Raw genomic sequence first — 24,153 nt, forward strand, 5'->3', positions numbered from 1 at the left:
AGAGGGAGAGAGAAAGAGACAGAGCGTGAGTGGTGGGGGTGGGGGGAGAGGGAGACATAGACTCTGAAGCAGGCTCCAGGTTCTTAGCTCTCAGTACAAAGCCTGACACGGGGCTTGAACTCATGAACCATGAGATCATGACCTGAGTCAAAGTCAGATGCTTAATTGACTGAGCCACCCAGGTGCCCCTGTCCCATCTGTTTTGAAAGGATGGTTGCTACATTATACTTACTCTTACTGCCATTATCCAGCACTTAGTTACAGAGCCACATCTAGCTGCAAGGGAGGCTGAAAGGTAGTCTAGATACTTTTTTAAATATTTATTTATTTTTTAGAGAGAGAGAGTGTGAGCAGGGAAGGGGCAGAGAGAGGGGGAGACACAGAATCTAAGGCAGGCTCCAGGCTCTGAGCTGTCAGTACAGAGCCTGATGTGGGGCTTGAACGCACAAACCGAGAGATCACGACCTGAGCCAAAGTCGGACACTTAACCCACTGAGCCACCCAGCTGCCCCAGAACTGTCTTTATGTTGAGTGGCCATGTGTCTGGCTAAGATAGGATTTTCTATTATTTAAAATTTGAGGGTTCTATTATTATGAAAAAAGAGATTAGATATTGAGGAATAGCCAGCAGTCTCTGTCTTCCCCTCCTCTATTGTACAGAGTTCACCTGAGCCAAGCCAGAAATTCCCTTGAAAATGTTCCAGTGCACTAAATCGCAGTGGATATCAACAGATTTCATGGGCTGATAGCCTCAAGGGGAAAAACAGTCATTAATGAAAAGCATATCTGCTATACGCATTCCAATTATTCCAGAATTTAGGAAATACCTCTGCTTGCGGCATGAATAAATACTCATAAATGTGAGTTTTATAACTGAAAGACCAGCTAAAGATTTTCAAGAGTTACTGAATAAATACAAGATGTTGACTCTGTCATTTTGATTCTGTGGGGTGATGATTTTGTATATGTGATCATAAACCTTTAAATCAAAATTATACCTACATCAACAATTTTATTAAAAAAACAGTATTTTCTAGAAAACTGTTTTTTAAATGGATTATGGCAGCATTCAAAATAAACGTCCTGAACACTCTTGGACCCAATCAAAATACTTGCTTTTTCTGAGAAATTTCTTGAGAGACCTTTGAGATTTATCTTTAAGAAATAACACACAAGTGGGGTGCCTGGGTGGCTCAGTTGGTTAAGCATTGACCTCAACTCAGGTCATGATCTCATGGTTCGTGAGTTCGAGCCCCATGTCAGGCTCTGTGCTGATAGCTTGGAGCCTGGAGCCTGCTTTGGATTCTATGTCTCCCTCTTTCTCTGCCCCTCCCTGACTCATGCTCTGTCTCTCTCTCTCTCTCTCTCTCTCTCAAAAATAAATAAACATTAAAAAAAAAAAAAGAAGTAACATGCAAGTTAAGGTAAGCCAAAAGCAGGGATGGGTGGACTTCTCCTTCAGTTTGGTGGCCTGGATACTTCAGCTTTACAAGCTGAGGGATTCTTTTCCATCAAAAGACAAATACCGTATTTTAAAATATCTAAAGACTGAAGCTACAAATGTAGAACTAGGAACAGAGTGTTTAAAAAGGCAGTGAGTTTGATTCTTTAAATATTCATTTTTAATCTATGTTTGTGTGAAGAGTGAAAATTTGTTGACATTTACAAAATCGTGTTTGAAAGAAAACATTTATCACATAGCTGTTTGTGTATGAAGAATATAAAGTGACTTAAAAATATCTTTGTCTATGTATTTTGAGATATGAGAAATTGACACAAAAATATTTGGACTTTTTAATGTTTCAGATTTAAACGCATCTTCTGTATAGGAAAGATGGCACTTATGTAATTATAGTCTTAACTGTTGTGCAAAGAGTCTTCACAGAACATACCCACTTGACATAGGCCAGAGTCAAAACCTAGAAATCTATTCCTTAAAAAAAAAAGATTCCATCTTTTCATAATAACTTACTTTGTAAAATATAATTTATCCTATATAAACATGAGAAACAGGTGGGAAGAAAAAAGACAGTGGAAGGGGACCTTTATTCTTATTCTTATGAGTAACAAACAACAATATAATTGGTAATGCATGAATAACTTAGAAAAACAAGATAGCTTTTACCATGTGGTTTGTTGTCTTGGCTATAGTTGTTGGTTAGCTGCCATACACAGAGTTTTAAGTGAGTACTTGTCCACTTTTCTGAGTTCTTTTTACTCTGAATCATCAAAATGAGAAAACTCTTTTTTTCCCCCTTTTTTTAGATGGGTGGGGGGAGGAGGGGCAGCGAAGAGGGAGAGTGAGAGAGAGAGAGAGGGAGAATCCCAGGCAGGCTCCATGCCCAGTGCAGAGCCCAATGCAGGGCTCAATCCCAGGACCGTGAGATCATGACCTGAGCTGAAACTAAGAGTTGGATGCTCAATTAACTGAGCCACCCAGGCATCCAAAAATGAAAAAATTTTGCATGTAAACCAACTTCTAATGACTGTTAATATCAGAAATCACCATACTCTCAACTTCAACTCCAGGTTTTAAAATTCTACTCGAAATCTTTAAAATCAGATATTAAATTCTTTAGAATAAAAAAAGGGCAAATTTCATCATGCTATTGAAATGCCATGTTCGATTTTATATAAAATTTGTTTCTTGTTTTTCCATTGTACCAAAATTATTTTTACTGGAATCAGTTTCAGTTTATTTACATATAAACTTTACACTAAAGTTAAAATTCAGTATTTTTTTTCTTCATGAAAAATTATAGCCATTAGAGCTTCTGGTATTATGAACTTTCTTTTGCGGTTAATTAACCAAGACAGATTTTTTTCTGCACAAACCTTGTAGATTTAAATTCTGTCAAGAATATTTGTTTTCCCATCAACATTTAATAAAAGAGAAATTGCATTTGCCATGTCTGTTTTTCTCAATTTTTCCAGTTTTCAATATTACCAACCAGTAGCTTCTTTCATTTTTTATTCTGTAACAAAACTGTGTGTAGTTTTAGCTATTTGTTAATTTCATTTTGTATTGCTTATTTTAATCAAGTCCTTTTTTTCCCTGTTAACCTATTCACAATATCTTTGGTATTAAAACAGCCAGGCAAAAACCACAAAAAAATTCTAGGCAGTGATTGTGATATGTTTGGTGGCTTTAGAAGACAGAATTTTACAAATGGAACAGATCTTAGAAATCAACTAGCTCAATCCTCTCATTTTACAAGTGAAAAAACAGAGGCGCAGAAAGGTTATGTGACTTTCCCAAAGAGAGATACAAATGCTTCATCAAAGGCAGTAGTCAGTTAAGAATGGAGGTGATGGGCAGATGTGATAAATATTGAGAAGATCAAGGTCAGCACATGTTTAGTTGGACTGTGGGATAAGGGAGAGATACAAGTCTGGGATCATCCTGGATTTTAGGCTTGGGTGACTTGGTGGATGTTGATACTGTTAACAGAGACAGAGAATAACTAAGTAGGTTGGGTTTGAGGGTGAGGGTAGATGATGAGTTCAGTTTTAAATGTCAAGTTTGAGATGAGAACTGGATGTCTAGGTGAAGTTTGAGTATTTCGATAGGAAATTTTAGAAAGGCTTGGGTGGAGAAACAGACTTGGGAGTTATCAGCTTACAAGTTGTAGTCCCACAAGAGTAGATGAAGTCACCCTGCTGGGAAAATATCCACCAAGGAGGCAAAGTTGTAGCCTGCAGATGTGTTTTGTTTGGTCCAAAATAAAAATTTAACAAAATTTGAATTAGTGACTAACATTTAAAATTTAAGAAATTTTATGTAAGTATCTGTATATTTATCCGTATATTGATTTATCTTTAAAAATGAGAGGATCTGACATCACCAAGCCAGCACTCCTGTTTGGCAAAAATCATCTAGAACTGAGTAGGGACCATGAACTCCATTCCTCCATAGTCTCCATTCGCGAGCTGGCCCATAATTTAGGAGTAATTTTTGACACCTTTCTTTCCCTTTATCGCCTTATGTAATCCATCTCCAAGGCTGTCATCTCTAGCCCCAAATTATTAAATTTGTCAACTTTTCTCCATCATTCCTTACACCATCACTGCAAAAGCAATTGTCTCTTTGCATCCTTTCTTGTCTTCCAATGAACTACTATAGACAATATCGTTCATTGTATACACAACAGCTAGGGCGGTTTTATAAAATCAGATCCTGTTACTTGCATGTCTAAACCTCTTCACTGTCTACCCATTACACTTCAAATAAAACCCATGCCACTTATGATAACCCAGAAAGGCTCTGCAATATCAGGACTCTCCTTGCCTTGTTGTTCTCATCTTCGGTTTTTTTCCCTACCCTACTTTCTCACTTTCTCAAGGGCACCACATTTTATTTCCTCCTCATAGCTTGCGAACATGTCAACACTTCTCTTGGTTGTTCTTCCTCCAGATCTTGACAGAGCTGGCTTCTTCTCAGTTCAACAAGTCTCTTCACAGTTACTTCCTTAACATCTCAAACTAATAGGGCACCCTCTGTCCTTTAGTTTCTGCGGCAACTTTTTCCCTCCACACACTTCTGATCTCTACAAATGCATGTGGATTTGTTGAGTTATTCAATATGTACTTTCTCAACTAGAAAGGAATCTCCACAAAGAGATTACTGTTTTGTGCACTGCCGTACCCCAGACTGCTTGCCGGGCACATAGTTGGATTTTAATAAATTGTGGTGGAGTGAATATGTACACTTACACTCATATATAACAGAGGCCGAAAAAAAATAAGGAAAAAAGTGCACTACTGTAATTCGGTAACTTTTCCTTTCCTAAATACTTGTAAGACTTTGCAATTAGAAACAATCGAGAAACAAGGGCAACCCCACACTTCCCAAAACCAGCCGAACATTCCCCACCAGCCCACGCTCGCCGCAGCTCTGCGCTTGCGCAGACCTCCCCTCGGAGACTCCGCCCAGTCTTCCTGAAGGGGTGGGCCGGGCCGGCAGCGTCCCGGGCGCGCGTGGATGACGTCACTCGACGCGGCCGGGGTAGCCCGTGGTAACCCAGAGTCTGCGGAAGTGGAGACCGGTGGGCAGGCGACTGAGACAGGTAACATGTACGCTCCCAGTTGGGTCCTTGCCTTCCTCTCCTTTCGCGCCGCGATGGCGGCGGGGACAGCAGCATCCTGTTCTAGAGGCGACCGGGAACCCTCCTCAATCCTCATCTTCCGTCGGTGGGGTACCTATCCCTTCTGAGTCGTCTCAGACTCCTGAGGCTGAACCCGTCCTGGGGACTTGGGCTGAGCTGCCACTTCTCTCCGCCTCAGCTCTTGGGGTGGCGATGGGCACTGACCTCTCCTCTCCCCACTGGCACAGACCCTTCTTCAGCCTGCATTTGTCTCCTTCTTTTGCCTCCAGGCCCACTTCACACCCCCCCCCCCCCCCCCCCCCCCCGCTCCTAGCTCCACAAGACTCATTTCCAGTCGTGTTTAAGGAGACAAAAACAGTTTACAGGTCTCTTAATTTCCACTTGCAGTGAAGCCCAACCACCTTCCCTGCCCCCCAACCCTGTACCACCCCCAACACCCGCCCCAAGAATCCTTACTGAGATCACCAAGCTTTGAATTTGGGTGTCCCTAAAGAGCATTCTTTCTGTCAGTCAGTTTTACTCCTTAACGCACGTATTTGTTGAATAAGGGAATGGCGAAGGAATGTGAAAATCTAGTGTGATAATAAATGATCCACATGGGATCCAATCAACTGCTGAGATGGATGGAACAGTTACAGCATCTCATTAAAATATTCCTTATTCCTAGTTTTCTTTTTGGTTTTCAAGCGGTGGTGACAAGTACCTTTGCAAAGTTAGTCAGCAAAATAAGTATCAGAACCCCACTGGGAATGTGTAGACAGCAAAAAAAAAAAAAAAAAAAAAAAAAAAAATTCATATTGTTGATAGTGGGACACCGGTTGTTACAAAACCAACCAGAATAGATATGGGAGGAAAGGCAGGATTCTGAAATCTATGATCTGGTGATGGTTTGGTTTTGTGTTTGTCTTTAAGTATGTTCCATTTTTGAATAGAGCATATCTTCATATAATTTTGAGAAGCCTGCCAATTACTTGCTAATTGGTAAGATTAGGTTCTTCTAATATTAGGGGGACAAAGTAGAATAAGGTTATGGAAATAATAGTCACTCATTGTTAACCATCTGCTGTGTCTCAGGGACTTCATTTGACACTTTGCATATGTTTTCTTCTTAGCTCACACAACAACCTTGTGTGAGTTAGGAATTACTAATCCTCAATTTACAGAGAAGGAAACGAGCGCAGGTATGTGAGGTTAACTTGCCAAAAACTCTAACTAAATGCTGGAGCCAGGCTTTAAGTTCAGGTCCGTGTATGACTTCAAAGCATATACCTTTTTTTTGTTTGTTTGTTTTTAAATGACTCTACTATAAATGACAAAATTCCAGCCTTTTCACAGTAGTCACATCTAATTGTGTGAGTTTATTCACTCATCTATCTAAATGATTTGACACTTTGTAATATCTTTAGTATTAAGTTCTTATATACCTGGAATTAAAATGCCTGGAAAGCTTAATTTATGATTCCCCCTAGACATACACACACACACACACACACACACACACACACACACACACACACAATCCTTAAGAATGAGATAAGTGGGAAGCAAGATTGCTCAGTACAACCCTTCTTCCTTCTTTTTAGACCCCTCAGGGAATGTGTAATTCATGATTTTGGAAAGTTTTACCCCTTTAAGAATTGAAAACCCTATTGACTATTTTGGATAGAAAAATTTTAAATGTCCTAAACAATTCCTTGCCTTCTTAAATACTAAGTATACTGATGTATTTTAATCTTTTCTTAATGTCTTAGAGCAGTCATTTTATTTATTTATTCTTTAATATTTATTTATTTTGGAGAGAGTTCAAGCAGGGGAGGGGCACAGTGAGGGGGACAGAGGATCTGAAGTGGGCTCTGTGCTAACAGCAGAGAGCCCAATGTGGGACTCGAACTCACAAACCATGAGATCATGACCTGAGCTGAAGTCTGACGTTCAACTGACTGAACCACCCTGATGCTGCTCAGAGCAGTCATTTTATTTTTTTAATTAAAATTTTTTAAATTTATTTTTTATTTTTATTTATTTATAATATAATTTATTGTCAAATTGGCTAACATACAGTGTGTGAAATGTGCTCTTGGTTTTTGGGGTAGATTCCTGTGGTTCATTGTTTACATACAACATCCAGTGCTCATCCCAACAAGTGCCCTCTTACTGTCCTGTGTTATAATTTGGTAATTTCCTCAGAGATTTTATTATATTTGACCACCCAAACTGCTTTGCATTTGGAGTTTACCTATACTTTATGTATTCCATTCCTCACTGTCACCAAGAGATAGTAAACCATAGTGATTAACCATAGGGATGGGGTTGGGGGGAGCGTGGGGTGGCTCCTGGGTGGCTGTCATGATCTCACGGTTTGTGAGTTAAGGCCCCTCGTTGGGCTCTGCGCTGGCTGCGTGGAGCCTGCTTGGGATTTTTTTCTGCCTCTGCCTCTGTCTCTGCCCTTTGTCTCCTCCTCTCTCTCTCTCTCTCTCTCTCTCTCTCTCAAAATAAATAAATAAACATTAAAAAAATAAAAACATTCAGGGACTGGGGAACCACACTTCCATTATTCAGGTCCTAGCTCTGTCACTTACTAGCAGCTCAGTGAGCCCAGACAGGACAGTTGACCCCTCTACACCTCAATTTGCTCATTTGTAAAATGGGAATAATAAGATACTTTTTATCAGAAGATGTTGTGAGGGTAAAGTGAGTTACTTTATGAAAAGGGCTTAGAACAAATCAGGCATATTGGAAGAGCCATGTAAGTGTTTGCTAATATTATTAGTCTAGTTTGGGCCTTAGGTTCTTTGAAAATTGCATTCTAGTTCTCTGAAAATTGTCATTCTTTGAATGATATTTGATATATAATATTTATGACTTTACTGGAGAATTAAATTATCCTAACTAGAGTGCCTTAACCTTAGCCATTCTGGGAAAATGCTAATTTATTAAATTTACTTTCATTTCGTCTTTGAAATGCAATATGCTTTTTGGTTGCACTGTTTGGAGTGAAGACTTCAAATATTTCATGTTATTATATGCATCAAAATAATAGACCTTTAATTTCTGTTTTGAATTTGGGGGATATTTCAGTGGTTTAAATTATGGTTTACCAATATATGGGAACCCACTCTACTTTTGAATTGAATACCAGTTGATTTATATATCTGTTTATTGTGCTCTGCACAGGTATGCTGTTGCTCTCATGTTATGATTCTATGTGGATAAATACCTCCTCATAGAACTAACCATTATGCATTGGTCACATATAAAGCTACCTTCTCAGTGTAATTCTCTTTTTCTGTCTTCAATGAGCTAAAAAAAAAATTGACTATACGCAAAATGAAATAATGTTCCTTATTGAATTTACAAAGTGTGTACCCATTTTCAAGCATGTATTTTAAACCAAGTTCAAGCTAGGAGTTCATATTGACTCCTTTGGTATCCCTAGTCAGGAACTTGAGAATAAGTGATCTACTTTTTTAATTTTAGTACCATTAAAGCTGATACTCATGTTAAAACTTCCTGTTGAAAATGTAGGTTGTATGTTTTAAAGATTTTGATTGTGGTAAAATATTCATAATATAAAATTAACTATTTTAACCATTTTTAAGCATATAATTCATTGCAATTAAGCACATTTGTAGTATTGTTTAATTATCACCATTATCCATTTCCATATTTTTTTCATCATTCCAAACAGAAACTCTATACCCATGAAAAAATGATTCCCTATTCCCCTCTCCTCCTCCCCCCAGCCCCTGGTAACCTCTATTCTACTTTCTGTTTCTATGAATTTACCTATTCTAGGTGGAGTCATACACTATCCTTTTGTATCTGGTTTATTTCACTTCATATATTTTCAGTGTTCACCCATGTTGTAGTAGAGTTCATCTGTGTGGTAGCATCTATCAGAATTTCATTCCTTTTATGGCTGAGTAACATTCCATTGTATGTGTATAGCATATACTATACTTTTGATGCATATTGAATCATGCTTTTATAGACTTCTCATTCCATATAGTATGAATTTAATACTTGGTGATTTGGTTTGTGAACTTCTAGAGGATGGGAATGGAAATACTTGAAATAATGTTATTGAACAGTAAACAAAATGCCTGGTAATAGTGTTAAACTGGAGCTTGAGCATGCATTATAGTGTAATTTTTCTTCTCACCTATTATTTAGTCTAAATATAATAAGGGAAATAATAATCATGATAACATTACATAGTATTTCTACAGTGTTTACAGCATGCCCGGCATTATTCCAAGCACTTTACCTGTGAAGTAGGTACTATCACCATTCTCTTTTATAGATGAAGAAACCAGGCACAGAGAAAAGTAATTGAATTGTTAAAATTGCAAGGCTGGCAAAGTGGTGAAATTGGGATTTGAACTCAGGCTAGGTGGCTCCAGAGTTGATTTATCCTATGTTTTGTGTTGACATTTGGCTCACTACCAATTTTGCAACGTAAATTCTCTTGCCTGCCACACTCTTCCTCTACCTTCTCTTTTTATACCGTTTTTAAAATAGAACATTACTTCTGAGCTCAGTAGGTAACAGAAGAGCCTCTGAACCCAAATTGTCAAAAGGATGACAGGTGCTTCTTATTTGGCTGGGCGATAACATTTGAATGACATTCAAACTGCGTTTTCAAAGCTTAGTTCGTATTATCTTTCTCTGAGAGCCTGTCTTTGAAAAAACAGATTTTGAAACGTTTTAAGATCTCATATTGCATATATATTTTGTTGGCATTGACTTTAGATGTCTCACAATTCCTGCACTCTTTTTCTGTGTGTAAAAAGAGTTTTTTGTTTATAACGTTACTGTCAGGATCGTTTATGGCACATTCATTTTGTTGCTAACTCATTACTCTGCATGGTTTGATTCCTGAAGAAATTATCTTCAGATAACATTTTTATATATATAATCAATTTCATTATAATTTTTTCTTGGCTTTTTCCTTTGTTTACATTTTATTTCTTTGACACTTGCAGTTGAAGGTTTGGTTTTTGAAACTGATGGGAATTGGGATATGCTTGATAGATTTTGGCAGCAAAAGAGAGATATATCAGCCTATTTCATTTGCAGTAATAATGTTTTGCATATGTAGCAAGTATGGTGCATATTTGGAGGTATCAACTGTCTGAGTAATGTCTGGCGGAAATAGAATTATAGAATGAATGTTAAGGGTGCAAAGGGTCCTTAGATATTTCTCTCATACCCTTCATTCAGCAGTTGGGAATCTGAAGCCTGGGATGCTTAAATGATTTCCCTATATTCAAACAGTATTAGAATCCATTTTTTTAAAAAGAGTTCCAATGTTCTGTGTTCTTTTTAATCATACCTCATTGTACGTATGTAGCATCCTTACTTGTAAGAGGGACTCCCATTTTTACTCATATGTACTTAATCTTATAATACGTTCTAGGTGAGAGAGAATGACTTGAATTGGATAGGTTGCCAAGAGAATGAATTGATATGATGGATTCAAGAGGTATTCAAGTTAAATCAGTAAGACTTTGCAATTGTTTACGTGTGGCTGAGAGTAAGAAATCTGGGGTACTTGGGTAACTGAGTAGATGGTGGTGTTGTTCACTAGGAAAACTTAGAGGAGATCAGGACTGGGTGTATGAGGTCAAAGTGAATAGAGCATGGATTGCACATGAGAAAAATTGAAGCTAGAGCTGGAGGACACACCAGCATCTACGAAGGGGGAGAAGGAAGCACCAAATTGGCAGGAAGGGATAGAGGAGAATGGTATCACAAATACCAAAAGAGGAGAGAAATTTAAGGAGGGTACAGTCATGTGTGTTAATGCTCCAGAATTCAGGACTGGAAGAACCTACTGCAGTTGATAAATAGGAAGTCATCTGCCTCCATTGTGGAATTTTTGTGGCACGGTAGGATGTAAGCAGTGGACTGGAAGGGAGATGGAATAATGGGGCTGGGAAGTGAAGACAGTCCCTTTTAGGAATTTGGCTGTGAGGGGAGAGAGAGAGAGAAGAGCTGGAGGGGAATGTGAGAGTAAGGAAGGGTTTTTGTTCATGTTCCCCCCCCCCCCCACCCCAAGAAGAGATTGGAACAATCACTTATTACTGAGATGTAAAGGGTGGAGAGAGAGAGGATGAAGTTGAGGGAGGGGCCTTAGGGGCTGGATGATTGATGAAGCAGGGTTCCAGAGAAGGCCAGTGGGAGAGGATGTCACAGGCTGTGATCAGGGAGTCCTGGGACAGGAAGGACACTTACTCCACCTTCCTGGAAGGGACTGCTTGGGGAAGGGTGGGGATAAATGTGAATAAGTTTGTAGGTGGGGAGGGAATATGGGAAAATTCTTGCCTGATGGTAGCAAACTTTCCTAAATGAAGCGGGTAAATTTGCTGATATTGAGTGCTGATTCGGTGGAGGATTGGGGATAGAGGTAAAAGTTTAGAGTAGTCACTGAGGGGAAAGAACAGGAGTTGAGGGAGCAACTAGAGAGAGACACATGAAAGGTTGCCTGCCTGGTAATGCTGGGGGTCTCATTGAGGTTGGAATCTGTGAATATGTAGCATCCACCTTTTGCATGGTCGTGTGATATTTATTTAATAATTTATTTCTTTAGCTTTGGTTGAGTTCAGTACACTGACTTTAGAAGTAGAAAACTTGGGTGTTCAGTTGGTTGAAAGGTTTTATAGAATAGGTATCAGAAGGATGAAAGAACAAGAGAATTGAGGTTAAAATGTTCTAAGAGTGATTGAAGAAAGGAACCACATTATCTAAAGAAGACCACAGAGTAGAGATTCTCAACTTCAGAAATGTAGAAGCTGTGGGGCTGTTTTGTGCGGTGTAGGATGTTTAGCCTTCTTGGCCTCTACCTACTATATGCCTCCCCCTCTAGTTGTGACCATCAAAAATATCTCCAAACATTGCCAGATACTCTCTGAGGGGCACTCCCCGATTGGAGCCTCTGTCCTAGAACCAGAGGGAGCAGATGCATTGAAGATAATGGAAAAGCTGAGGGACTGGAGTTTCAATATAATAAGAGTTGGTGAATAATTAAGAGAAAGAATAGGGAGAATAGGAAGCCATGCTCTGATATAAGATTATGGAAATGAAGTATTTAAGTGATGGAACTGTTCCAAGTAGTGAAAATGTCAAGAATGGACCATTGGTTCACCGAATGGAGTGAAGGCAAAGGTTGTTGGCACTGAGTAGGTAATTTGGGGAGAGAGAGAAAGCCTATAGTTACGGAACAAGCTGGGAAAGCAGCTGCCAGAACTGATTTTTTGGATGTTTGTTTCTTTACTCTATCCATTAAGTGTTTCTCAGTTCTTTTTCTAACATTATCAATTCCCTGACCATGGACCTTCCTTCTGTAGTGTTTTAAAAAGTCATGGTGGGGACAGCGGGGGCACGTGGGTGGCTCAGTATCCGACTTCAGCTCAGATCATGATCTCATGGTTTGTGGGTTCTGGCCCCGCATCAGGTTCTGTGCTGACAGCTTAGAGCCTGGAACCTACTTCAGATTCTGTCTCCTTCTCTCTCTGCCCCTCCACAGCTCATGCTCTGTCTCTCTCTCTCTGTCTTTCAAAAATGAATAAATGTAAAAAAAAAATATTTTTAAAAAAGTCATGGAATTTATTCAGCTTGGTTTTTGTAGTATTTTTTAGGTGAGGAGTTCTTTTTTGTTTCTTTTTCAGTATTTTCTTGATCTGATTTTGTGATCCTTTACTTATAAGTATATTACTTTTCAATAAGCCCAGGTTCTGTGCTGTGTGACCTAATCTCAGGGTATTTCTTTTGCATTTGGGCACCTCATTATGAAGTCTGCTATCTTTGGCAGAAGACGTATCAACATATCCTTAAATCTTACAACCTCTTAGAGATGTTCTTCTTTTCCCTTGCCTTCCCCCACCCCATTGTTTTCTCTTTTGCTCTTTATTATTTCATATTTATTATTTAAAAAAAAATTAATGTTTATTTTTGAGAGAGAGAGAGAGAGAGAGAGAGGGACACAGAGTATGAGCAGGGGAGGGGCAGAGAGAGAGGGAGACACAGAATCTGAAGCAGGCTCCAGGCTCTGAGCTGTCAGCACAGATCCCCACGTGGGGCGCGAACCCACGAGCTGTGAGATCATGACCTGAGCCGAAGTTGGACACCCAACCGACTGAGCCACCCAGGCGCCCCTGTTTCATATTTATTTTTAAGCTGTGATTATATGTATGTGTGGTGTTGATTGACAAGTAATTACAGTGGACTCAGTAAGCTGGACATATTCATAGAATATGCCTTTAGATGCTTTTCCTATGTAATAATGCTTACTTTGCATTATTCATCAAGAAAGTGCAATAACTCCCACCTCTTTTACAAGGCATTAAAAAAAAACTTATCCACAGATATAAGCTGATGTAGGTTTTATTGTAATATCTCAAGTATTGTCTTGCAAAATAGGAAGTAAGTAGGTGGCATTAAAAGCCTTGACATTTTTACTTGATTCTTACATGAATTATTTTTTGTGAGTGCTGATCTATTTGATCAGTATTATACTATGTTTGATCTAGTATAATAAGTAGCTCTGTCTAGGAATATCCTATTATGGCTAAATCCCCTAATGGTGATGAACTGATTTTTTATGACCTTATTTCTATACTTAAATATGAGGATTTCCAAGAAAAAGATTAATCTGTTACTTCAATAAAGAACGATGAGCAGTTTTTCTTGAGGACTTAATTTTGGTATTTAGGATCTAACACCTCAAAGGAGAAATGAGTTGTTCTCTCCAAACCACGAAAACGGACATTCATCCTAAGTACAAAAGCAGGCCAGAAACATTTTATCGCAGAAGTTGTGCTTTAAAAAGCAGCAGCATTACATCCCCATCGGTTGTTCTCTAGCGGCAGATGACACTTGACGATTTTTGTGCTCAGTCTGCAACCACATTCAGTATTGGACAAATATAAGATTCTTCAGTGATGGCATTCGAACACACGTATGCCCAAGGACTTTGTTGTTAGTAACAAATCATTTTGATTCTGAACATGGTTTAATGACTTTTCTAATAGAGTGTTTTAGGTTCTGGAAATACCATGGTCATAGAATATGTTTTGTTTAGTCATTTTCTTACAATGATTTAAGAAAGTCATATTTTTCACACTCCTTGTAAATTGTTAATGTTATGCAGTATTTGCAGCATTTAACCAGTTTGTGGCTAACATTTTAAAAATATCCTTCCAGCTTTGTGCAGTGGCAGTATCGTAGCCAATGAGATTTATCCGAGGCGCGATTATTGCTAATTGAAAACTTTCCTAAAAATATCCTTCCCTGTTGGGGCACCTCAGTGGTTCAGTTGGTTGAGCATCTGACTTTGGCTCAGGTCATGATCTCGCAGATTGTGGGTTCGAGCCCCGTGTCTGGCTCTGTGCTGAAAGCTCAGAGCCTGGAGCCTGCTTTGGCTCCTTCTCTCTCTGCCCCTAACCCACTTCCATTCTGCCAGTGTCTGTCTCAAAAATAAATAAACATTAAAAAAATTTTTTTTTAAATATCCTTCCCTGTTGCTATTGTTCTGTATCATTCTCCAGGTCTATACTTTTTCCTTAAGCATATATCGAAGTCTCAAAGAAAAATGAATTGTTTTTTTTTTAACGTTTATTTATTATTGCAAAACAGAGAGAAACAGAGCAAGAGCATGGGAGGGGCAGAGAGAAGGGGAGACACAGAATCTGAGGCAGACTCCAGGCTCTGAGCTGTCAGCACAGAGCCCGATGCAGGACTTGAACTCACAAACCACAAGATCATGACCTGAGCCGAAGTCAGATGCTTAACTGAGCCACCCAGGCGCCCTGAAAAATAAACTGTTTAGCCTGCCTTTTAAATCATCCTAATTAATTTTAACATGGTCTCCAATTACATATGTTCAGTTGTATATTCAAATTGAAAAGATAATGGAGATCCTGGAGATCTTCTAAGATATTGAAGCTATATCAAATATGTTTTCTTTATTATCTTTCTCCCAAATGCTTTTCAGTTTCTAGGAATTAGTTGAAATCTCTTTTCTTGGGAAGGATGAACTGCATATATGTTCAGTTCACCACTGAGACCATGATAATCACTAGGAGTATATTTTAAACCTCAGTGAGATGGATTTGAAAGCCATTTACAGAGAATGGGACACCTATTTGTAGTGTGTAAATTGTGGACCTATCTCTCAATGGAGAAATCTGTTATATATTTATTCCCATGGAAGAGCAGAGTGTAAATATTGAGATCTGAATGCTATTTCTAAAGAATCTAATTTTGTCAAATTTTGCCTTTGGGTACAGTACTCCTTTCCTTGTCCTTGGTTGTCTGTAGCTGTAGCCCTGTGACAATCACCAAATAAATCACTAAGTAGAGGGAGTCTGTCTTGATTTCTGGCTAAAGGAAATGTAGTTTCCTAACACAGGAACAGAGTGACCTCTTGTCCTTCCTACAGCTTTCCTGCTGTAGGAAGTATGGTTTCCTATAGAGGACAGAAAGGTTGTCCACGCAGGGTAGGAAGTGGGGGCTGTAAGGTCAGACAGAGTCCAGGAATTAGGGGAGGGATGTGAAGGGTATTTATCCCTGCAGATGCCAAGAAAGGACAAACTTTTCACCCATACTACAAGTTCTGAATGATGGAAACTTCTTGAAGATACTGAGAAGAGTCTTACACAAGAAGCCCTATGGAAAGTGGTTAGAGAATTTGCCAAGTGGAGCCATTTTTTAGCATCATTGAACTCCACAGTGAATCCTAAACAGTGTTGATTGGGAGGAGACCAGAGTTACTATAACCAGAGTTAGATTAAGCCAGTGGTTCTCGAAGTCTGGTTGCTAGACCAGCAGCGTCAATATGGAATTTGTTAGAAATGCACATTCTTGGAGCTCACTAGTTGGTATTTTAACAAGATCTTATTATTATTATTTTTTTTTTTACGTTTCTTTATTTTGAGTAAGAGCACATGAGCAGGGCAAGGGCAGAGAGGGGGAGAGAGACAACCCCAAGTAGGTTCTGTGCTGTCCTTGCAGAGCATGACACGGGGCTTGACCCCACCATGATCATGAGATCATGACCTAAGCCGAAATCAAGAGTCAGACGCTTAATGGATTGAGCAACCCAGGTGCCCCTCACCAGATCATTCTTATGCATGTGATCCTCAGCCTACGCTTTGAGAAACACCGTGCTAGATCTTTGAGAAGAGCAGTAATTTATTGGATTACAATTTTATCCTTGAGGAGTTCTGAGATACAGATGTGTTCCTGAATTGCTGGAGATATTCACAGATATGAATCTTAATTGCTAGCAGTGAAGCTCTCTGAATATTTAATACTCACTAGTAAATTGTATAGAGATGCTTGGGATAAAGTTCTAGAAATCATGAGTATCCTTCCTAGGTTAAAGATGCCCCCCAAAGGCCAGTTGGACAGTATAACATTATAACACAAAACCAGTCAGATTTAAAAATTTGTTGTATATAGTTCATGTTTTCCAAATAGTCTTTAGGAAGCCTACGTTTATAGTTATGGGGCTACATATTAAAACTTTATACAGAAAAGGAATGGATTTAGTTGAGAAAATACTGGAAAAGTGTATCTTTTTGCAGCCTCCAAGCCATGTGTTAGAAGCCAAAAAGGGATCAATAGTATTAAGAAAATACTGTGTCAGTGTGCCTATAGGCTAGTACCCTAAGTTCACTGTTGGGGCAGGAGTAGATTTATCTAAAATGATATATGATTTTTTACTGCATAGAATTATATAAAAATTATTTTATCTAGTTACCAGAAAAATGATTCAAGAACAAAAATTGGGGCAGGAAGCATCTCTCTCTCTCTCTCTCTCACACCCTCCCCCTTCCCTCTCCCAGTTCTCTTTGGAGACAGCCTCAGTTACCGGCTTTCTCTATGCCTCACTACCTAGGACTCAGTTAGGGCTTCTTGAAATGAATAAGAATAAAGGCAGTGACTTATAATTGTGTCACTTATTTAGGATAGATAACTACAAAAAGAGGTAGTCCTCTTTGCAGTGTGAAAAGGAAGTGAAAAAAAAAGTGGTTAAATATCCAGTGTCTTCAGGGTGTTTTTTTTTTTTTTTTTTTTTGAGGGGTGTGAGGGCATGGTATCATGACATCCCCCATCAGGAATGGGGGTAAGCTCCTTTCAGGAAGCTGTTTCAAACCACCTACGGTGCTAAAATTTCAGAATGAAATCTAACCCATATGTCTTCTAGATGGGAGGAACAGGTGTGGTAGAGCCCAGACTCTTTCTTTGCCCTAGAATACTACTTTAGGAGTGGGCCCTTCTGCAGGCTTTCAGTACTGGTGTTGGCAGGAAGGAAGCAGGATAAATAAAAAGCCCTGCCCACCTGTCCATTAGGCAGTCGGTCTTCTGCCAAGTTCAGCTCTGTGGCTGTAGCAAGAACCCAAGAATTTGTAAAGAGGACCTAGCATCCTTGTTCTTTCAGCTGCTTCCCTCATGGAGGCCTACTGCCTGCCATCTTTCTGTACCATCCACTCCCGTGTTATTCTCAAATACGTTTTCTTGGCTGAATGCCAGCCCTGTGGCTCCCACTGATAATGTGCCTTCATAGAGTAGGACAGTCCTAAATTTTGCTGCAAAGTGGCTTTTGAACATTCTGATTTCCTTAACAGTTTTTAAAGTATAGATACAGATATGTTACCAGGCTCAGCTGATTTTTTAAAACCAGTGTTTTCTTGACTTGTGTGCAAGATGATTTAAAGTGGTACATGGATAAGCATCTTTTGAATTTTAATAGTTATGTGTCCATTTTAATATACGGTGGAAAAATGTAAATTAGCCAGTCAAACCCATGATTTCATGGATATTATAAAAGTTGAGTCAGTGGTAAAGTGGATTGAAGAAAAAGTATTTAATAAATAACAAGGTGGTATGAAGATGGCAAAAATACTGAAGGTGGTACATACATGACCGAAGTTTAGGAGATACTCAGGGCTTACACTTTTTGAAATAGTCTTTAAAACAATATACAAAATAAATTCTGAGGTTGAAATGCCATGCCATGTTGGAAGATGTGCACTGGGTGTAGCATAGATCTTTAACTACAAGTTCCTATTCAAGTCAATGTACATCTCTTATTTAAAAAAAATTTTTTTAACGTTTATTCATTTTTTGAGAGACAGAGCATGAGTGGGGGAGGGGCAGAGAGAGAGGGAGACACGGTATCCGAAGAAGGCTCCAGGCTCTGAACTGACAGCACAGAGCCCGACATGGGGCTCAAACTCACAGACTATGAGATCTTGACCTGAGCCGAAGTCGGATACTTAACCGACTGAGCCACCCAGGCGCCCCAATGTACATCTCTTTTAAATGGCCCTTTTAAAACATGAAACTTATACTAATCCTTGCTAATATCATTGATACGTTTTTACTGAGTCTTTTCTAAATTATGTAAGATTTTCTATCTTCTGTAGGACATGGGTAAGAAAACCACTGTAAGACTTTGTTAAAACAGTTTGCTGTTCTTTTTTGCCACTTTTAAAAATAATAGCTTTGGGGCATCTGGCTGGCTCTATTGGTAGAGAATGCAACTTTTGATTTCCGGGTCATGAGTTCAAACCCTAAATTGGGTGTAGAGCCTACTTAAACAAATAGCTTTGTTGAGATGTAATTTACATAAAATTTAGCCTCTAAAACTGTATAATTCAGTGGCTTTTAGGATATTCACAGAGTTGTGCAGCCATCTCCTCTGTCTAATTTTCAGGTATTATCATCACTCCAAAAGATATTTTGGACTCCTAAACAATATTTTAAAATGCCTGAGGTCTTTGGGGCACTTGGGTAGCTCAGTTGGTTAAGTGTCTGACTCTTGATCTTGACCCTGATCATGACCTCCCAGTTCATGGGTTCGAGCCCCATATTGGGCTCTGTGCTGACAGTGCAGAGCCTAGTTGGGATTCTCTTTCTTCTCTTTCTCTGCCCCTATCCCACTCTCACTCTCTCTTGAAATAAACTTTTGAAAAATTAAAAAAAAAAAAAATTAAAATACCTGGAATCTTTGAATAGCTACTAGATGACTTCTGTTGGTGTGTTGTAGAGGAGCCTTGTGCAGTGAGTGGGAACTGAATTTTGAGTCTCTTGTTGTCATGGATTCAAGGAGTCTGTATCTGTCATCTGTTTTTGCTAGTAAAATGTATTTTCCTATGAGCCAGAGCAGTGACTTTTTCTCTGTAGCAGAATGTTCATTAATAAACTATTTTCACAATTCCTTTTTAAGTACTGAGTTTCCAAAATAGTTTCTATTTAAAAATAGTGTTTTTCTTTTTTTCTTTTCTTTTTTTAACGTTTATTTATTTTTGAGAGAGAGACAGAGCATGAACCGGGGAGGGGCAGAGAGAGAGGGAGGCACAGAATTGGAAGCAGGCTCCAGGCTCTGAGCCATCAGCCCAGAGCCCGACGCGGGGCTCGAACTCACGGACCGTGAGATCGTGACCCGAGCTGAAGTCGGATGCTTAACCGACTGAGCCACCCAGGCGCCCCAAAAATAGTGTTTTTCAACAATTCTAGAAGAGGAAATCTTAAGGAAAAAGCTGATATTTTTGTCTATATTTTCTTTTCCGATTTCTTTATTTTTACCCTACTGAACTCTGTAACCCAGCTCTATTAATCTAGATCTTGTTTCCACTCTATGAATATTTATAGATAATAATAAATTATATTAATTCTCTTAATGGAGTTTGAAAAGTTTTGTTAACTTTTATCCTAGCACAGAAAATTCCTGGGTGGTCTGATAAAACCCTCATCTTTCTTAAATATTAAGCCAGTTCTTTTAATTAATTATTATTATTATTTTTTTTTTTTTTGAGAGAGAGAGAGAGAGGGTGCAGTGAGGGGCAGAGAGAGAGAGAGAGAGAGAGAGAGAGAGAATCCCAAGAGGGGCAGAGAGGGAGAGAGAGAAGCGGGGCTCACCCAAAGCAGTGTTCGAGTTCACCCACTGTGGGGCTCGAGGTCACCAACTGTGAGATCATGACCTGAGCTGAAGTTTGATGCTTAACCGACTGAGCCACCCAGGTGGCTTTTTATGTTTAAAGGCTGTATTAACTGAATTATGTCTACTAAAATGTTCAATAGTTATTTATCTTGGACCTGTAGTGTACAAAGCACTTCATGGAATAATAGCCCTTCCTTTTGCTTCTGCTGAAGTCCTGCCTGATTTCAACCATTGTACTCAAATTCTGCAGTGAGGACAGCGAATGAATTTGAGCACGAGCTGGGATTATGAAGGTTTTAGAACCATTGTTGGGTGAGTAGCAGGTGAAAGAACTGAGCTTGGAAGAGAAGACTTGGGCAGTATCATGAGGGCTCTCCCAGCCATTCCGAGTTTGTCTTGTTCTGGAGAGTAGTGGGGGAAGTTGGTGTGAAAGACGCATATGTCAACAAGGCTGGAACTTCTGCCAGCTGAGGAGGCCTACAACATGAGTTTGTGTTCTCATGTTCTAATTTCCATCCTTAAATACCTTTCCACCATCTTCCAGTTCCTAGAATATCTTGTCCAGTGTCTGATGGTAAGAATGGTTTCTGGACAGCGTTTTGGCTATTCATGGATATATGGAATGTTACGTTATTACATGAATGCATGATTTTATCTTTAACACATAGAATACAAACATGTAGCATTGTTTGGTATAATGCAGTTTTATGTAGTTGTATTATTAGGTCAGGATTTAAATATACTTTGCATTTGGTGTATGTGGAAGATTTTGTTGCTCCTTGAAATGTAGGATCTATAGAATAGTATAAACCCTCTTGCCCATAAACAACAGAATATGGTGTTAAGAGTGGTGGGGAAGACTCTGGTAACAGTGGGTGTCCATGTTTGTATGGGGATATGGGGATAGTCCTTGACCTGTTTCACTGTTGCTTGTGTCATTCAACTTACAGGGTTAGGATCTAACGAGCTTTGCTGCACTTGAAATGGGTATTTTTGATCTAGGCTTGGACTGTATTTGAGGTAATACAGTATAGTGCTGATCTAGGGTCTAGAGCCAGACCATAAGAATCTAAATTTCAACTATGGCATCTAATAACTGTGAACTTAGGGAAGTTATCTTAACCTCTCTGGGCTTCAGTTTACTCATCTGTAAAATGGAGATAACGGACCTCACTGGATAGTGAGGAGTAAATGAAATTATGTATTTAATATGCCTTGCTTATCTCATAGCAAGTACCCAATAGATGTTAGATGCAGTTGCTAATTGTTATTCATACTGGGATATAAAGGTCAAGTGCCTTCTCAAAGATTTCTAAATAGTCCAGATGAGTTCTGAATTGACTGAGTCCCCAAAGGAAAAAGACTCTGGTCTTCTTGGTCTTTCCAAGGACTTTTAGATTCATGTTGCTTGTTTGGGACCAACGCATTCTAGGGAAGTTTTGGGTGAATGGCATTCTCCTGGCTGGCGATAATCTGGATATCTTCCATACTTTGTTCCTGGAACCTCTGAAACATGGAGCGTTTGTGGGATGGGAGTTTCTCTGGCATTTTTTCAAAGTCCATGGCTGAATGTGCAGATACTCCAAAGAAATATTGCAAGAACACTTTGAAATATATCAGAGCACTTTGAAAAATTGTACCACCTTATGCTACAGGAGAAAAGCAGTATATTTGTCTCAAGGGAGATATAGTAAAGGACACAAAGAGTTTAAGTTAATAGGATGACAAAGTGTACTATATCTAAATCTTCATGAGTGTCATAAAACTATACTCAATTTTATAAGATTGAGGTATTCATTCAACAAGTGTCGATTAAGCACTTATTCATACTGGTTAGCTTTGAGTGTTAGTTACCTAGGAGAGTGTTAGGAAACCCCTTGGCTTTTGTTGCTAAGACTGCTTCTCAAATCAAGGTAGGATCTTCATGCTCTTTTCCTGGTGGCAGATTTCAGGGGCTTATCCTGGTTTTCTCTCTCAGAACTGCCTCCACCCACTCCTTTCCTGGGATTTTATTTTTCCCAAGACTGGCTGCAGATAGGCTACACTATCCTTAGCTTTCACCTTTCCTTGTTGCCCCTATGGTTATCTTCAGATCCTTGTGGGATTCAGGATTTTACTGCTAATCCTTATGGAAAAAATAGAAGGCGGCTAACAAATGCAGAGTTTAAAGATTTGGTGTTTTTACAATTATAGTTACCAATTCAGTGCTAAGATAGTAACTGTTACAATTAAGACTGAAAGACAATTGAAAAATAACTAGGGCTTCTCTTTTCCTTATGCTGAACATGAAGTTCACCAAGTATATTCTATTCTATATTTTTTGTTTCTTCTACCCCCTTGAAAATCCTTTTTCTATCTCTTCTATCCCCCGTGAAAATCCTTCTTTCCAACAACACAGAGATTGATGGAATCAAGAGAGAGCCTTAAGAATCCTCCCTGATATCAAGTATGTAGTTTGCATTCCCAAAGAGCTCCTAATAGGATGATAACATGTTTTAACATGGACCCGGCATTTGTTTTAATCAGGTATGATCAGGTGACAGACATGGAGATGAGTTGTCTTTGAAAGAAAAGTTTCTTATTTACAGTTCCCAAGAGGAGGGGCATACCCCTAAAGCCACACATGGGAGCACCAGGGTTGGTCAGGAGGCAGAAGAGCAAGGGTAGAGCAGGAGCCTGAGCCTTTATTGTGGTTTCTGGGGAAGACCAGGCAGGGCAAAGTCAGCAGACTTAGGACTGGCTAGTTTGAGTCCTTTTGGAGGGGTCTGGGCTTTTGGGGTGGTCCCTAGTCCTTGATAGCTTGCCCTGGGAAGAATTGGGGCTGGGGGAATATTGGCTTGGTGTATGAGTATTAAAGGAGGTGGTTGGGAGCAACTTCTTACTCAACATGTCTCCAAAGGGAAGGGAAATAAAAGCAAAAATGAACTATTGGGACTTCATCAAGATAAAAAGCTTCTGCACTGCAAAGGAAACAATCAAAAAAACTAAAAGGCAGCCAACAGGATGGGAGAAGACACTTGCAAACATATCGGATAAAGGGTTATTATCCAAAGATCTATAAAAAACTAACCAAACTCAACACACTAAAAACAAATAATCCAGTGAAGAAATGGGCAGAAGACATGAATAGACACTTTTCCAAAGAAGACAGCCAGATGGCCAACTGACACATGAAAAAATGCTCAACATCACTCATCATCAGGGAAATACAAATCAAAACCACCTTGAGATACCACCTCACACCGGTCAGAGTGGCTAAAATTAACTCAGGAAACAGCAGATGCTAGTGAGGATGTGGAGAAATGGGAGCCCTCTTGCACTGTTGGGAATGCAAACTGGTGTAGCCGCTCTGGAAAACAGTGTGGAGGTTCCTCAAAAAATTAAAAATGGAACTACCTTACAACCCAGCAATTGCACTATTAGGAATTTATCCAAAGGATACAGGAGTGCTGATTCATAGGGGCATGTATACCCCCAATGTTTATAGCAGCACTTTGAACAATAGCCAAATCATGGAAAGAGCCCAAATGTCCATCAACTGATGAATGGATAAAGAAGATGTGGTTTATATATATCCTGCCATTTGCAATGACGTGGATGGAACTGGAAGGTATTCTGCTGAGTGAAATAAGTCAGTCAGAGAAAGATATCCTATGTTTTCACTCATATGTGGAACTTGAGAAACTGAACAGAAGACCATGGGGGAAGAGAAGGGGAAAAAAATAGTTTCAAACAGAGAGGGAGGCAAACCCATAAAAGACTCTTAAATACAGAGAACAAACTGAGGGTTGATGGGGGCTGGGGAGAGGGGAAAATGGGCGATGCGCACTGAGGAGGGCACTTGTTGGGATGAGCACTGGGTGTTGTATGTAAGCGATGAATCATGGGAATCTACCCCCGAAACCAAGAGCATACTGTATGCAATGTGTGTTAGCTAACTTGACCATAAATTATATTAAGAAAAATAAAATAAAGAGAAAATTAAAAAGATAAAAAGAGGTGGTTGGGGATGTGAATTCTGGATTGGTTGATTTGCATATCGGCTAGCCCTGGAAAGACTTGTCTGTCTGGGGGCAGCAGGGCCCCAAGATGTCAAAG

The 24,153-nt window shown here is 39.3% G+C and overlaps 1 protein-coding gene and 1 non-coding gene across 12 annotated transcripts in view; both read left to right on the forward strand.

The window, feature by feature from the left end:
- Positions 1 to 5,002: 5,002 nt before the first annotated feature.
- LOC122204446 (aminopeptidase O (putative)) overlaps positions 5,003 to 24,153 on the forward strand; it is a 342,257-nt gene continuing 323,106 nt past the window's right edge. For all 11 annotated transcript variants that reach the window (XR_006195667.1, XR_006195669.1, XR_006195668.1 and 8 more), the window contains exon 1: positions 5,003 to 5,066. The gene's annotated coding sequence lies outside the window, so the exon portion shown is untranslated. The remainder of the gene's footprint in view (positions 5,067 to 24,153) is intronic.
- On the forward strand, positions 14,308 to 14,452 carry LOC122205759. The gene has a single exon (XR_006196250.1). It is a non-coding gene; the product is annotated as a U4 spliceosomal RNA (small nuclear RNA).

The sequence above is a fragment of the Panthera leo genome, chromosome D4 (genome assembly GCF_018350215.1).
Source record: "Panthera leo isolate Ple1 chromosome D4, P.leo_Ple1_pat1.1, whole genome shotgun sequence".
Lineage (NCBI taxonomy): Eukaryota > Metazoa > Chordata > Mammalia > Carnivora > Felidae > Panthera > Panthera leo.